The sequence below is a fragment of the Lathamus discolor genome, chromosome 5 (assembly GCF_037157495.1).
Source record: "Lathamus discolor isolate bLatDis1 chromosome 5, bLatDis1.hap1, whole genome shotgun sequence".
In the NCBI taxonomy this organism is placed as follows: domain Eukaryota; kingdom Metazoa; phylum Chordata; class Aves; order Psittaciformes; family Psittacidae; genus Lathamus; species Lathamus discolor.
In genome coordinates, this window is record NC_088888.1 from 38,083,913 (window position 1) to 38,094,999 (window position 11,087).

Here is an 11,087-nt window from a genome sequence, read left to right on the forward strand (position 1 = left end):
AAGGCCAGCAGTCCTTCCTGCAGTCCCACTGTCCAGAACCGCTAAGGCCACAAGCAGATTTGCTTTCTTGTACTCTTAAGACCAGAAAAAGAATGGTCAAAGGCAACCGAATTAAAAACAGCCAAACCTACAATGCTCAAACAAGCTGGGACATGAGAATGGGCAGGCTCTTTAGTCAAATCTTCTTACCCTTTTTTTTTGTGTTTTGTGTTAGGGATCACAGTAGAGCCCATGGCGGTGCTTCGTGCTGGTCATTTTAGGCATCCAAAGTGTTTTCTCCCATGCTATCAACTGGAAAATGGAGGCAAAGGGAAAGTCGTTGACTAAGAGCTTAGTGTTTAGTGGTACGAACCTAAACAGAGCTAGCAGTTGTAGGTATCAGCAAGGTCTGAGGTTGGTGTGGCTGATGGAGCCCTCAGATTTGCACTGACAGATTGCAGGCCTTTCACAAACAACCTTCCACGTCCGTGACTCCTCCAAAGAGCTCCTTTGCAGCCAGGTAGGAAGTAGCAAGTGTTGATGAAAAGCTACAGTCTGACTTCTCCTTCAAATTGTTCAGTAATAAATATTAATATTGAAAACCCCATAACCACCTAAAAATGCATAATATCAAGGCCTCCTACCCTTGACTTTTATGCAGATAACTTTACTCTGAGTCAGCCTCATTAAGCCTAGCTGAATAATTTGAATTCTCAAGTGTTTGGAGGGTTGAAAATTGAATAAACCTAGCAGAAAGCTCACAGATCCTCCTTACGTTTTTTAAACGTGTATTTCCAAAGAGATATTACAAGAAATATTTTAAAGATAATAGTTCAATAGGCTGAGATGAGAAAACATATGCTACCAAGAACCTCCACCTAGTGTCTCCCCGCCACCTCTAGTGACATAGAGATGTTAAAGTGTAGGGAAATGCAGCAAAACCAACGAGATGAAATCTAAATTCCATCATGTCATGCTGTAAGGAGGTAGAAATTCATTTCACAGTAGGTTAAAGTATACATACATATATATACATATATATGCACACATCTGCATATGTACTTTGGGAGGCTCTGGTAGACAGAGGCGAGTGGACATAGAGGTGTCGTGGCAGAGGGGTATGGTATCTCCCCTCAGCCCTGGTGCAGGGACATGGGCTGGTAGGGGAAACAGAGGATGGGGGGAATAGGGATGGAGGCTGGGGGAGCCCAGGAGGGTTGTGCTGGGAATGCAGCACCATTTGAAGGCATTTTCAGCAGGGCAGGGAGTAAAAGGCATGGCTAGCTGTACCAAAAGAAAGCCTGAAAAGTATAGTCCAGGCTCTGCTCCAAACTGAATGCTTTGACATAGCAAGAAAAGAAAAGCACTACCAAGAATTAAAAAAAAAAATAAGTGTATGCAGAAATGCTTTCAGTGTTTTTGAAAACCTCAAGGTAATGATTTATTTTAGAAACAGAGGCAATCTCCTGCCATTTCACAGCAGCAGCAGCATCTTGTTGCAAGGACAGGAGAACCAGAGGGAGAAAGGAAGATCATAATCAAAAATTAAAGTGGTCGTGAGGTGCCCAGTTCAAGCTGTACAAAATGCCTGTCTTGGCCAATAGTCTTAGGTTTTAAAATGTTCTTTTTAGGTTTTATTACTACTAAAGTGTCTCAATGTCTGGGCTCGAAGGCACAGAGGCAAGCCCAGCTGTTTGCATTTTAGTGATGCAGAGAGATCTAGCAGCTACTGCGGCCAACCTCTTGAACAGCACTAGGAAATGGCCTCCCCAGTAATGTGTTCTTCATACTTCCATCTTCTGTTTCAGAGCATCAGTTAGAAAGAGATCCAGTCCTGACAAAGAATATATCACTTCCACCAAAAATAAGGATCTGGTTCTCCTCTAATATATCTGCTTGTTTGGGGTTTTTATGAAATTGTCCTGTTAAAAAAGTACTTTCCATAGTCCCAGTTCAGGAGAGTATTTGAGTGTGTTCTCAAATAAGGGGTGGATTTGAAGCACACATTCAAGAGTTATTCACAGACAGGGATCTCATTTCTAAACAAGATGACAGGGAGATCAGAACACTTTGTGTGGATGAGCTTTACCCCAGAGTGATATGCTGAGATCAGGGAATCACTTCCATTTTTCACTGGTGCACAAGCAGAACTGGGGCTCCGGCCTTACTGAAAACAAAACAAATGCTGCTCTATTTAAAAGTAAGGGTACACAGGAAAAACATTAGGAAGAAACATTCCAATAAAAACATAACTAGGAAAGATCAAAGAAACAGTCATGGCTTAACTGACATCTGTAACTTTATCTTTTTCTCTAGTTACAGGGGAATGAGAGTTACATGAATGGGAGCATGCTCCCAGAGTCAGGAAATGTGGCATCTGACAGGTGCAAGAAGCCAATAAATTATGGGATATATAGATCAGAAGAACCATCTATTTCCTTACCAAATTGCCAAGGTTCAGTCTGTAGATCAGAAAGAGATGCTTAAGATAGAAGTAAAAGACGCAAATGCTTTTTTTCTTTCTTCCAGGAGGTGGGTAAAGGAAGGGGGGGAATATATATCAGTAAGAAAAGGAACTGAGTTGGAACTGTAAATCAAAATTTGCATTCCAGTGCTATAAAAGTATGGTGGGACAGTCTGGCTTCATTTTAATCATGTAAATGAGTTCAGGGTTGAATTCAGCTCTCACAACCATAAATGTCTGTAATAGAATATCTCACATGTTCTGAACACTGTGGGCTGTATAGTCTGGTGGAATTTGGCTAAAAAGACCAATTTTCTTACTTGTCCTTTACTTTTATCATCTCTTCCACAGAGGAGGAAGAAATAGCCATAAGCCTATGAACATACATTTAATCATGGCAGTCAGGTGAAGTACCCAAAGACTGGAAAAAGGGAAATATAACCCCCATTTTCAAGAAGGGGAAAATGGAAGACCCGGGGAATTACAGACCAGTCAGTCTCACCTCTGTGCCTGGTAAAATCTTGGAGCAGATCTCCTGGAAGGCATGCTAAGGCACATGAAAAACAACAAGGTGCTTGGTGACAGCCAGCATGGCTTCACTAAGGGGAAATCCTGCCTGACCAATTTGGCGGCCTTCTATGATCGGGCTACAGAATTGATGGACAAGGGTAAAGCAGTTCATGCAAAGGACTACCTGGACTTGTGCAAAGCGTTTGACACTGTCCCACACGACATCCTTCTCTCTAAATTGGAGAGACATCAATTTGATGGATGGACCACTCAGTGGATAAAGAACTGGCTGGACGGACGCACACAAAGAGTTGTGGTCAATGGCTCGATGTCCAGCTGGAGACCGGTAACAAGTGGTGTCCCTCAGGGATCGGTGTTGGGACCGGTCTTGTTTAACATCTTCGTCATTGACATGGACAGTGGGACTGAGTGTGCCCTCAGCAAGTTTGCTGATGACACCAAGCTGCGTGGTCCGGTTGATATGCTGGAGGGAAGGGATGCCATCCAGAGGGACCTCGACACGCTTGTGAGGTGGGCTGATGCCAAGCTTATGAAGTTCAACCATGCCAAGTGCAAGGTCCTACACCTGGGTCGGAGCAATCCCAGGCACAGCTACAAGTTGGGGAGAGAAGAGATGCAGAGCGGCCCTGCAGAGAAGGACTTGGGGGTGCTGGTCGATGAGAAAATGAACATGAGCCGGCTTCAGTGTGCGCTCGCAGCCCAGAAAGCCAACCGCATCCTGGGCTGCATCAAAAGAAGCGTGACCAGCAGGTCGAAGGAGGTGACACTGCCCCTCTGCTCTGCTCTTGTGAGACCTCACCTGGAGCATTGTGTGCAGTTCTGGTGTCCTCAACATAAAAAGGACATGGAACTCTTGGAACAAGTGCAGAGGAGGGCCACGAAGATGATCAGGGGACTGGAGCACCTCCCGTATGAAGATAGGCTGAGAAAGCTGGGGCTGTTGAGCCTGGAGAAGAGAGGGCTGCGTGGAGACCTCATAGCAGCCTTCCAGTACCTGAAGGGGGCCTATAGGGATGCTGGGGAGGGACTCTTTGTCACGGACTGTAGTGACAGGACAAGGGGTAACGAGTTAAAACTTAAACAGGGGAAGTTTAAATTGGATATAAGGAGGAAATTCTTTCCTGTTAGGGAAGTGAGACACTGGAATTGGTTGCCCAGGGAGGTTGTGAGTGACCATCCCTGGCAGTGTTCAAGGCCAGGCTGGACGAAGCCTTGGGTGGCATGGTTTAGTGTGAGGTGTCCCTGCCTATGGCAGGGAGGTTGGAACAAGATGATCTTGAGGTCCTTTCCAAACCTAGCTATTCTACGATTCTATGATTCTATGATACAAAATACCAATACCGACAGCAATGCAAGGCTCTAACTCAATGCCTGAGTGTCTGACGAACCCCAGAATTTCCAAGAGCAGTGTTGAGCAGCTGTGGCCAGGCTGAAGGCTACACTCTGTTCACCCTTGCTCTTGGTTTGCGGCTGGTCTGTACTTGTGCTGTTCAAGTGAGAGTTTGTGATGGTATACGCATTTTATCTCTTTTGCCATAGGCTACTGCAGCTGAGTGCAAGTGTATTCCCATTAAGTCCTGTGCATTAACTGTGTGTTACTAGTAGGGAACTAGAAGGCTACTACTGAGTCACAAAATTGTTTTATTTCTTTCCTCCCATCCTCCCTGGGAATGGATTAAAAGTGTAGTCTCTTTGCTTTTTCCATTCTAAAAGGGGAAGGAAATGGCAGCTTGAAGCTGAGAGCAAGATTTCCCCGTAATATAAAACAGCACACTGCCCCGATGTGAAAGGAGCTACACTGATTTACATCTACAAAGACTCTGGCTCTCTAGCATACCAAGTACCCTGTGTTAGTGCTGCACCAAGCAGTCAGCTGAGGTGTACAACTGTCCAGTGCTCACAGTACTGGGGGGAAATATTTCTTTAAAAAGGAAGTAAAAATAATAAAAGCAGGCATTGTGATACCATTGTCTTTCATTATGTGGCTCTCACAGTGAAGACAAAAGTAACATTCCCAGCAATGTCAACAGGATCCAAATATAGCCCTTAGAGAATATTTCATATTGTTACATCCTTTCATGACTTGCACAAAATTTCATTCCTGGATAACAGCCCTGGTTTATGATAGGAAATAAGTGCTCTGTCATACCCTGATAATTAGTACATCACAGCCAGAATGTAAAACCAGGCAGTAAAATGACACTAAGTTTCTGGCAGAACTTCCAGACACATAGAAACCATAAACAAGATGATACAGATAAGACATGGTTGTACTCCTGCCTTTCAGAAAGGTTGATAATAGAAAGGTCAATGCCTCAAGATAAAACAGAGTACTGAAGATAAGCTCATGCTGGAAAGCAGTTACAATGCCATTGCCCCGCTTCATATTCACACAGTAAAAATCTCACCACAAACAGCTTCGGCCATATGCCTTTCCTAGTATATAAAGAACTTTTTAGAACACTCACTGAGAGTTGAATAAATCTTAGTGAGGTGACTATCACTGATGATATGTGGCAAAGAAGAAAGAGTCTGCTGTGAAATGTGATTTTTCAACAGATTAATTAAAAAAAAAAAAAAAAGAAAAAAGCCATGGAAATTAATTACTTAGTAACAGGAGATGAAATCCATTGCAAACTGCTGATTTGAGTGCAGGACCAAAATGTTCAGAAGGCCAGGGAATGTCTGGATTAACTAGATGTGTGGTCTTCATCGCTTTCTAGTGAGCAGGGGTCCACATCCACATACCCAGTGGGTAAGCCAAGGAGTGAAGAGGCTCTGAATCCCCACTGGTGAGGACACTGCTATGGCCATTCATCCACAGAGCAACGGAAGTAAGGTTTGTTTGCTAACAGGGTCCAAGAGAAAGTTTACAGCAAAAGCACAATGGAAGCAACGCATCAGACTGCACTTTGGCGTCCACAGCTTTCGTGCCACACTGCATTCCTCCAGTGGTAGCTCCAATTCAGGAGTTATTGCTAATATTAACTTTTTAGCCTAGTTTCCTGAGGAAATGAGGCTTAGGCACTCATTTTGTCTGGCTGGTTTCCCTAATAATTTTGAGCTTACTGACTGATGTCAGCCAAGCGGAATAGAGGGACAGAGCTCTCAAAGACAGTTATATTCCTACAAGTTTTGTAAAAACAGATGTTTGGAGAGGGAAAAGGGAGAGCAACCAAAATTTATTCTCTGCTAAAGGAAAGGCTGCAGCATGAAATCATCATTTAGGTATCAGAGTATTCACATGGAAGAGGTCTTTCTTTGGGCAGAAGAGATCTTCTATAGATGCTTGTTGCACCAAAAGTTCAACAGGCATTGACGCTTTCAGAGACACCAAAGTCAGTCAGCCACAGATGCAAGCCTGCAGAAGACCTGGCTTCATTAGTTTCAAAGCCTGAAGAAACACTTGTGTCCCATCTAGGCACAGTTACATGCTGACTCACACTGGAAATTTCCTATATGACATTATTGCCTGGTATATTTCCTATTCTCAGAAGCTCTCTTCACAAGAAGCCAAATGCAAAGGATTTCTTTCAGACTATTGAGAATATCTTCGTTACTGAAAGATATTTGGTAATTCTGTTTTTCAGCCTACTTTTGGCTGTCTCTTTTTATGTCAGTCAATAGTTGCAACACATTATAACACTGATAACATCAGCAACACCTTTGTAACTTTCCCTTTGAATTCGTTATCTACTTAGCATAGGAACGATAATGACCCATATCTGCTCCATCAAAGGGACAGTGCATACCTCTGTGTATTCCGCGTGTAACCCATTGCTACGTGTACATCCACACCTAAAATTAAAAATTGAAAAATCTAGCAGATCTGAGGATCTGCACCTGGGTGGTGCCATAATACATCTGGTGGATTCCATTGAGCTCACTTACACTTTCTTTCCTGAAGAGTTCAAATCCAACACGTGAGGGCAGACTTACAACACCAGTTTAGCAACCCCTTTTTCCAGAAAGTATATTTAAACAAAACAACAACAACAACAACAAAGAGAGAGAGAGAGAAACAAAACCTCGTCAACATCTTGACTAGCTCCTGTGGAAAAATACTTCTCTTTGAGAAATCCAGGACATTCCTCTTTGCATTAATTGCCAGCCTATTAGTGGAATGAATGTTACCAGTCTTTTCTCAAGCTGCTTGGAGGTGAAGAGCCTCTTTCTTTCCCTTTACCAAAAACAACAACAAAACATCCCAAGAGAGAAGAAAAGAGAAAAAGGAAAGGGAACTGCTGAGAGCCAGGCTACTTATTCATCTTTGAACATTGGTTTCCATGGAAATAAGTTTGGCTCTTTGTGAAGGCTGAACAGCCCCATGCAGTCTAATGCCTCCAACATTACATTTGTGTGGTCAACTTTCCTTTGGCTTCCCCCTAGTCCCCTTCCTCCTCATCCCTGCTCAGCAACAAGACTGGTGTCACAAATATGAAGAAATCATTCAATAAATTGGCTGAATTAGGCTTGCATCAAAGTCCTCTTAAGCTTTTCTATGCCACCAGTGAAACTTGGATGAAGCCCTCACAGCATAAAGTACAGTGGCTTCCAGTCAGCTTGTCAAAACGATTACCCAGTCTTTGTCTGCCTCAACTTTTCTATTTTGATGGGTTCTGTCTCACTTTTATCCTTTATCTTTGGTTTGGGTTTTGGTTTGGACTTTTTGGTTGGTTTGCTTGTTTGTTTGGGTTTTGTTTGGGTGGGGTTTGGTTTTTTTCTGTTTATTTGTTTGGCGGTTGTTTGGTTTTCCTTCTGCAGCATTTTATTGGTTTTTGTTTCAACAGATCACGTAGAACATACAACTCTGGTCTCAGCAGTGTTTAAAAATGAATCATTACCTGTACACCATGAAGTGCACAGATTCACCAACAATTGCAAAAAGGACTAAATAGACTGAAAAATAGATTTTGGATGAAGCCTAACTTGAACCAAGAAGCATTTTTTCTACATTAAACTCTGTAGAGGTTCATCTGCTTTAAACCAAGGAGGTGAACAAAAGTAATACATCATTGCTGTTAGAGAAGGAAGTAGATGAAAACTTGGTGATCTCAGTCAGGATGCAGCAGATGTTACAGGAAAACTCATGAACTGCATATTCTGTTTGATCTGACGACAATAATTTACTAGTCTTCTTGTAATCCATCTTGACATAAAATTTTGAAAAAAGAAACTGTTTATAAAACCATTGCTCAGAAACTGCCATGCAATACATTTTCATAAATTAATCCTCATCATTTTGCTGTCATGATTCTTTTCTGTTAAAGGAATAAGGCAAAAACATGTTTTCATAAATCGCTAATAAAATATTTAGCTCTCCTTATTGCTCCACTTTCAAAACTCCTCCTTAAAAGCTTCTAGGGCCCAAAGTTTTTTGAAAAAATGAACAAAAGAAAAATGTATTAGAAATTCATGTAAGCTATTCACAGGAAAGCTGTTGGGACTACAGTTTCTCTTTTGTAAGGTTACTTTTTCCATTCAGATTTTGAAATGCATTTTCTTTGCAAGACAGGGATACTGATGGATTTTCAATTTTTAAATCTGAGATTAGGTCTAATTGCCTAATTTACTTTATCTATCCCCTAGAAAACTTAGATGGAACTGCAGCATTTTACACAATAACTCCAGATGCGTGGCTTGAAAGAAGCTATTAAAGCACAGAAAAATTAATCAATCATTTGATTGTCGATTCACACATCAGTGAATGACAGGTAGAGCCATTTTAGTCTTATCATTCCTCTAAGAATGTTAGCAGTTCAGGCCAATGAAAACCCATTGTGATTCTGGAAGTAACAATGAAAGCTGGAGCTTAGACTATGCGCTAGCATTCATGGCAGTATATCTTCTCCCTTTACTCACAATAAGATGAAATGAGAATGTTATTAGAAATGCATGAACAATAAAGCCCCCGCAAAAAATACCTTTCATGGATCCAGGTTTCAGTGGTGCAAGTGTGCTTCTTTTTTTCTCTCGAATTTCAGCTTAGCTGGGGCATTTTCCCACCCTCGTACCGCATTTCAGTCCAGGGCAGAAGCAAAGCAATCAGCAAGACATGTTTTCTTCATAGATTATTGTTATGTGTTTCAGGAAAACAAATACACTGGATTATTTCCCCAAACAAATGGGAAACACAAAGCTAATATTCAGAATTTACTAGCCCTAACAGAGACAATTTCATATACCTAAAGTGAGAGTACACAGCATTCTGAGTAGTTACTCAAGCTAACTACAAAATTTCAGAAGAATCATTTTAGCCAAACTGAGCAAGTTTAAGCAAACATGAAAGGGTAGTCCAACTTCTTACTATGAAGTCCTCCTGGCATGGAAACTTTTCTTGCTCTGTAAACCAGGGGGGAAGATACGGTTTTCATGAAATCATATTTCTAAGATTAGATGAATCGACACACTTGAGACATTTTATCATAAATAACTAAAAGTCCAGAGGATAACTAGAAAATTGAAAGGCAATTCCCACTTCTGTAATTGTTTGGCCTCCAACACATAACAGTCCAAAACTGAGAAGCATGGACATTTAATAATGACAGCCACCATCAACCCATTAGTTTCAATTCAGCATGGACCCACTGGGAGATAATATGAGTTAATATGGCCCAGTATGAAAAAGCTACCAAAGCTAAAGTAACCCAGGACCCTCAGAACATGAATTTTGATGATAAGTCATAATAGAAGGCTGAAACAATGCTAGAGTCTAATAGAGAACATTTATTGATAATTAACTGCTTTGGTTATTAAATTATCTGGGAAATACATGTATAGTACAGGCTGCACCTCACTGTATTTAATGCCAAAATAGCTAACCACAACTTATTGGTTAGAGTTTCACTTTTTTTCCAGACATTTTCAATAAAAAACAAAAAAGAGGCACTCAGCACAGCTGGAGTCAGAGGACAATGTGTGCCTCTGCCCTGTTTCAAAAGCTGTCCCCCACATCCCTGACACAAAATCTCCTTCAGAGGATTATGCATGGATGGTAACCTCTGCTGAGGAGTGTTATGAGGAGGTGAAGCAGTAACCTCCTAAACAACCTAGATGAAAGAAGAAGCAGGTGAATGTGACTGGTTTTAGACAGAGGGTCCCTTTCCAAAAACAGCAGAGATGTAGGATGTGGTGGTTCTTTGTCTAGTTAGCAGTGTGAGGGCTGGCGTGCTCTTGTGGAAGAGAAGAACTCCATGCAGCTGCCTCTTCTTTGGTGCCCAGAACCAACAGAAAGAAAAAATACGTTATGATGCCTATACTTCTACAACCACATGGTCATTTACTTGAAAGGTTGCATACCTGGGGTCTAGTCCATGACTGAACTACAACTCAGGGTAAATCCTGCCACTGTTTGTTCATGGCAAAAATGTCATTTTGCAGTGAATAAATAGAACTATCCACCAATGAGCTTGTTAAGCCTTATTTTTTTTTTTCTGGTGTTATAAATAATTCCAGTTCCTAATATGTCATGTAGATGTCATAAATTGGGGAGAACAGAATCTCACACATATTTCGCAAAAGGACAAACATTATCTCCAAGGATGTAAAATAGAGAAAAAGCTCTGTAATTGGAAGCTCCTACTGCCTGTGCAAATTTATGTCACAGAGGAAAGATCTGTATTCTTTACAAGTTAAAGTTAAAATCTTAATACCTAGGGTTTTTACTTTGATGATTGTGTCTTGATTCATCATATTTTCTCTCTGTAAATATCTTGTAAGCTAGAAAATTCTGCAAGCCTGTCAACTTTCTCAAATATTTTTTTTTTTTTTATTTTTTATCTTATTGATTTGTTTTCAGGAAGTATTTTCCTTTCTTTCTAATGTTTTATTTATCTAGCCATGTTCACATTTTTATCTCTAGAAACCTTTTCATTTCTTTCTTGTTGCTGTTTATTTGTTTTTTTCCTTTTGTATTTTTCTGCAGAAAAACAACTTGCATTTCAGTAGCAATACTTTATATGGCTGAACCTCCCAAAGTGCTTTACATTTAATTACACACTCATAACAAAGTGACTATATGACAAATGTGGCCTTTGGGATGTCAAGAAGGGGGAAGGAAGGCAAGCCTTTCACAATCAGACCATCGTGCACACACATGTGGCACTTTCCTCTC

General features: G+C 41.1%; 1 long non-coding RNA gene across 1 annotated transcript in view; it reads right to left on the reverse strand.

Moving 5' to 3' along the window:
• LOC136014289 (uncharacterized) overlaps window positions 1-9,064 on the reverse strand; it is a 41,337-nt gene extending 32,273 nt beyond the window's left edge. The window contains exons 1-2 of the long non-coding RNA XR_010612608.1: window positions 8,899-9,064; window positions 190-291 (exon numbers count right to left, since the gene is read on the reverse strand). This is a non-coding gene — a long non-coding RNA (uncharacterized LOC136014289). The remainder of the gene's footprint in view (window positions 1-189; window positions 292-8,898) is intronic.
• Window positions 9,065-11,087: the final 2,023 nt, after the last annotated feature.